At 35.2% G+C, this 6,300-nt stretch overlaps 1 long non-coding RNA gene across 1 annotated transcript; it reads left to right on the forward strand.

Annotated features, from left to right (window-relative positions):
• Positions 436 to 4,429, forward strand: LOC110257082. Its single transcript, XR_002339310.1, has 2 exons — positions 436 to 622; positions 3,804 to 4,429. It is a non-coding gene; the product is annotated as an uncharacterized LOC110257082 (long non-coding RNA).

Below are 6,300 nucleotides of genomic sequence, written 5' to 3' on the forward strand. Positions count from 1 at the left end.
CCAGAAAGGTCACTCCTGCAGATTCTCTGTGAAGCTATCCTGAAGCTATTTAGTTCTGCATCATATGCCCTGGCTCCTCAAAGTTGGCCTGTGGACCATCTGTATTGGCATCTTCTGGGAATCCATTAGAGTTGCAGACTCTCAGGCCCTGCATCAGGACTGCTAAATCAACATGCAGTTTAACAAGATCCCCAGGTGATTCAAATGCACAGAAAACTTTGCAACCCTTTGGTCCAGGCTTAAATCAGTGGTTCTTAAACTTTGGTGGGAATCAGATTCTCCTGAGGAGACTGCTCAAGGCTCTCAGGCCCTTTTTTACTTCAACGAGCAGAAGTCTCTTGGTGCTTTCTTGGACTCCAGGTGATTCTGATATATACCCACTGGCTTAAAAGTTAAGTGTTTGCAGCAAGTGAAGGCAGAGCCTTTTCACAAGACTGAAATCTCTTGCAGTGTGGCAGGCATGAAGCTGGGGCTTGGATGTATGTTCCTTTGCCAACTCCTTGAGCTGCTGAGTTAAAGACAGAAGGCAGCCTTATTTGCAGCAGAGAGGTCACTGAGGTATGAGCCAAGACTCGCAGCCTCTCCTACTTGAATTGCCACATCTCTGTCATCTTGCAGCAAGGTGAGCTTGCCTCTGGAAGGAATTACTGGGAGAGGGAGGAGTTTGGAGATGGAAAGGCCTGGCTTTGCCTTACATCCCACTCCCACTCTGAGTTTGGGTTTGATGGGCCTCAGGCTGAATCTAAATACCTAGGGGACTGGGGTAGGAGGTCATAATAACTAAAGTTTATATGCAGCATTGCAGGATTGACATTGGTGGAACTCAGGGTGATGGTGGGGATTTACTGTTGATTTCCCCCTTTACAGCTGTTAACATTTGCTTTATATATTGAAGTGCTCCTGTGGTGGGTGCATATATATTTGCAATTGTTATATGTTCTTTGTGGATTGATCCCTTGATCAGTAGGTAATGTCTGTCATTGTCACTTGTAACATTCTTGATTTTAAGGTCTATTTCATTTGATATAAGTATTGCTCCTTCAGCTTTTTGGTTTCCATTTGCATGGAATATCTTTTTCCATCCCATTACTTTGTATGTGTTCCTAGATTGAAATGGGTCTCTTGGGGACAATATATATATACAGGTCTTGTTTTTGTATTCAGCCAGTCTATTTGTTTTGGTTGGAGGATTTAATCCATTTACAATGAATGTATTTGTCAATGTGTATTTTCTTATTGCCATTTTGTTAATTGTTTTGGATTTGGTTTTATGGGTAGGTCTTTTTTCTTCCCTTCTTTTGTTCTCTTGTGATTTGATGACTATCTTTAGGGTTGTGTTTAGTTTGCTTTTTCTTTTTTGTGTATCTTGTAGATTTCTGGTTTGCATTTACCATGAGGTTTTGCTGGTCTTTTAATTTCAAATGTATTTCCATTATCTTGCATTTGTACTTTCCCCTTCTCATGATTGCTGGGTTTGATATCATATTGTGTGTGGATGATTTCCTACATTTAGTCAATGTCTCCCTTTACTGGTGAGCTTTCTCATTTATAACTTTGTTATTTCTATTTGTGGCCTTTTGTTTTCTTCCTGGAAAAGTCCTTTAACATATGTTGAAAAGCTGGTTTGGTGGTGCTGAATTCTCTTAGCTTTTGCTTGTCTGTAAAGCTTTTGATTTCTTCATAGATTCTGAATGAGAGCCTTGCTGGGTAGAGTTTTAGCTGTACATTTTCTTTTTCATCACTTTACATATATTGTTCCACTCCCCACTGGCCTGCAGAGCTGGGGTTGAAAAATCAGTTGATAATCATACAGGGATTCCCCTGTATATTATTGCTGCTTTTCCCATGTTACTTTTAATACTTTCTCTTTTACTTAATTTTTGACAATTTGCTTAATATGTGTCTTGTTGAGTTTCTCCTTGGTTTTATCTTGTATAGGACTTTGCATTTCCTGGACTCAAGTGGTTCCTTTTCCATATTAGAGATGTTTTCAGCTATTATCTTTTCAAATATTTTCTCAGGCCCTTTCTTCTCCTTCTAGGACCCTATAATGTGAATGTTGGTGCATTTAATATTGTCTCAGAGGTTTTAAGACTGCCCACCTATTTGGATGGGTATGATGTTGTAAAAAATTATGGAGAGAATCTGGAGTTTAAGATACTATTCCTGTTCTGTGCTGCCCAGAAGTTCTGTAGACTTGGAACATGTAAGAAGACATTCACTGTCATACCAAAGGAGCAAGTAAGGGACACAGTATCAGAAATAGGAGCTATGTATGTCCAAACACTCATCTCCTAGGAAGTCTGAAGATAAGAATCATGGAAATGCATATATTAGCATAAGGGAAAAGGGGGTCTAAAGGCACAAATTTCCAGTTATAAAATAAATGTCATGGGAATTTAGTGTATAACATGGTAACTACAGTTAGTAATACTGTATTGCATATTTTAAAGTTGCTAAGAGAGTAGTCTTAAAATTTCTCATCACAAGGAAATAATTTGTAACTGTGTAAGGTGATGAATGTTAGCTAGACTTATTGTGGTCATTTTATAATGTATATAAATATTGAATCATTATATTGCATACTTGAAATTAACATGTCAATTATACCTAAATTAAAATTAACTAATTTTTTTTAAATGAAAATAAAGAGAAAGTGTCATAATTAGAAGGTGTACAAAGGATGCTTATTTCTTTGGTCATTAACCCTAGAAAATGAGTATCATGTTATGGAAGTATGTGTCAAATGAAGTAGTAAAAACGATATTATGCTGGAGCTTCTTTGCTATTTTTTTAGATAGGATTTATTGTTAAACAGTGTTGAAATTGAAAAAGTTATCAAATATTGTAAAAACAATAATTCGGAGTTAGATTATTATTCAGATTTTTTGCCTGGATCATGAAAATAATAATGGGGTAGGAATCTCTGATGATTACATTATCATCCTTGTTACTCCCAATAGTTCATGTAATATAGAGAGTACTTCATAAATGTCTGTGATTGTATGTTACAGCCAATGAAATACACTTTCTGACTGAAGTCCAGCCAAGACAGGAATATCCAAAGACGAAGGAAATCAGACCAGACAAAATGATGGTCTTCAAGATATCAGACCGTAACAGGACTGGTCTTGATTATATTTGGGCAAAGGCAAATGCCCTACAATGGGGAACAAGTTTGCATAGTGACCAGAAAGACATACTTTCACTTCCATCTCCACCAAAACCAAACCCTTGAGGTTTCCAGACCCAATAGACATACTGATAGAGAAGGAGATTTTAGTCTTTGTCTCCCTTTCAGATGATGTAAAATTCCTTCTCCTAAATATGGTCCTCTCAGGAGCACCAATTCCATCATAAAACATTGCAGTTTTAGAAAAGAATTTTAAAACAGCTTATTAGACTATTCAACAAAGTTTCTAACACAGGACTTAATGAATGCTGGAATGTAGAGAGGAGCTGTTTGTTTTCAGACAAAAAAAAAATGAAAAATTTGATGAGATTCTCTTTAACTTTGTACCTCAAACTTGGATTACATTTAGAATATTTTTTATGTGTTTGTAACTGATCAGTGCTTAGTACATATGGCTATATTTTTCTAACACTTGATATAGCTAATTAGGATTATGGCCCCTGGGTCATCTCCCTGATAATTTCAGGATCTCTTCGCCAGAAATTGAATCACCTGAATAAAAAGTATTGTCCTCAGGTGAACTGTTTGTGGGATGGTATGAACCAAATTGGTCAATGGTAACATGCATCTTTAGAAAGAACCCATCTAGTGACGCTAATATCTTTTATAGCCTACAGGGTTTAATAATCTCCTAATGATCCTCCAAAGATACCCAGGAAAAGAATTTTTAACGATTAATCTGAAGATGGACAGTTTTTCCCTATCCGGGTGGCCTCAAGTCTCGAGCTATATATTAAATCCATCTCACAATGGCAATTGTATGATACGTGGTCTTGGAATCCTAAGCTCACAATGCCCCATGTGTTGTACTCTTATCACTGAATCTTTCTGGTTCCTTCCTTTGAAGATAGGTGCATTAGCTCTTTTGTAGCACAGAAACATAAAGAAAAAGAAAATTGAAAATAATACACCTATAAATTATTTTTCTTTGAAAAAGTATGAACAAGGTCAACCATATTCCATATGGGATAGCTATTCTAGCATCTTGTAAATGCATTTTTCACTTGAAATTTCAGTTGTCAGTGAAGCAATGATCATTTGATGGAAGGAGTGACTTTCAGCTTTCCTCACTTTTGCTTTTGCTGTTCGTAATGACCTTGGAGTAGCAATATAAGATGATTTACGATATACATAAATATTCACAATTCATTTTAACTTTGCTTTTTAAAATGTATTGCAGTTGAAGATATTTCTGAAGCAAGCAAATGAACTAGCACAATAAAAACAATTCATTGAGAAATGTAAAGAGTGCTTGCATTGAGAAATGTAAAGAATGCTACTTTATCTAGGGTTAAAATTCAGAAAATAAACTGATATTACCTAAGGAAAAAAGAAATTCAGAAAATGAAGTTGAGTACCACTGTGTTAAACTAAATACCTGTAATATTTATTAGGAACCCAAACCTAACCTTGGAACATGTGGAGATGCAAATATAAACTTACGGTTTGATTGTCATTTAAAATAGGGTGCTTATAGCCCCTCAATTACCTGCTTTATGCTTAAAGCCTTGGAATTACCTGCTATATGTGATTCTTTTGATAGAGATGTTAATATCTGAGATATCTTGAGTTGAAAATACAATACGCAGAATGATATAACAAGAAAAAAGGATTTTCCATGCAAAAATTTTTTTAGTAACCAGTAGTTTAATGGTAATTTCCCTTGAAGTTGAAAATGGCAGCAAAATGCAACCTTTTAATTTTTCTCTCAAGTATCTATTCGTATTTTCAAAATCAAACGTGGTCTTCTATAAAATATTATAAATGTTAAATATATTTGATAAGTGTGATCTTTATTTTTTTTGCATTATGGATAACAATATCCATTGCCAATGAGGAAATTTTTGACATTGTATTCGTTACTGATCCTTAGGAAAAGCAAAATAAGTTTAATTCTCAGGATATGGGGATTATAGTTTTCAATGATTTGCCTAAACAATCTCTGATAACTCACAGTTTTGGTACTAGAACACAGCAATATATAGTTTTTGTCAGTATTTAATTTAAACAATAAACATTAAGACATCGAATACCACGCTTAGAAAGCTATCAAGTACTCAATAAATGTTTGCTAAATGAGGAAGAATAAAACAATTAATTGCTTCAGACTACTGACCTTTTCAATCCAGAGAAAAATAAAGAAACTGAGTGGTTACCTAAATCAAAAAGATAACTTCAGCATAAAAATATATGAATTCTGAATTACTAAGGATTTTGGAAAATATTTCTTTATGTATTTTCCACATTTAACTCTACCCTGAATTAATGATTTTTACAAAGATAGTTTCAATAATTATAAATGAATAAAAATATGGATTATTTTGGCAGGAAGGTTTTTTTTTTAAATTTTTTACTCTGTTTTTTAGAGCAGTTTTAAGTTTAGAGCAAAACTGAAAGGAAGGCACAGAGATTTCTCAATATTTTTTCTACCATGCAGGCATAGCTTCCCCAATTGTCAACATCCCTCACAAGAGTGGTACATTTATGACAACTGATGAAACTATACTGGCATATCATAACAACCCAAAATTCATAGTTTACACTAGGGTTCACTCTTGGTGTTGTACATTCTAGGGTTGGACAAATATTATGACATATATCTATCATTATAGCATCATACAGAGTATTTTCACTTCCCTAAAGATCATCTGTGATCTGCCTCTTCATCCCTACCTATCCCTAGCCCCATCAACTCTGTCTACCAATGATCATTTTACCATTGCCATAGTTTTGCCTGGCACTGAGTCTTAAATAAATAAATAAAAAAAACCCTGCAAATTTCCAAGATTTCTTTCCTATGGTATTGAGATTACTGGTTTATGCAGCATTTCTTTCTTTTCTTTTTTCTTTTTCTTTTCCTTTTTTTTTTTTTTTTTTTTTTTTTGTTGTTGTTGTTGCTGCTTTTTAGTGCAGTATCTGCAACATATGGAAGTTCCCAGACAGCTGCCAGCCTATGCCACAGCCACAGCAATGTGGGATCTGAGCCATGTCTGCGACCTACACCACAGCTCACAGCAATGCCAGATTTCTGACCCACTAAGTGAGGCCAGGGATCGAAACTGCATCCTCATGGATACTAGTTGGATTCATTTCTGCTGACCCATAAC

Source organism: Sus scrofa, chromosome 15 (genome assembly GCF_000003025.6).
Source record: "Sus scrofa isolate TJ Tabasco breed Duroc chromosome 15, Sscrofa11.1, whole genome shotgun sequence".
Classification (NCBI taxonomy): Eukaryota; Metazoa; Chordata; class Mammalia; order Artiodactyla; family Suidae; genus Sus; species Sus scrofa.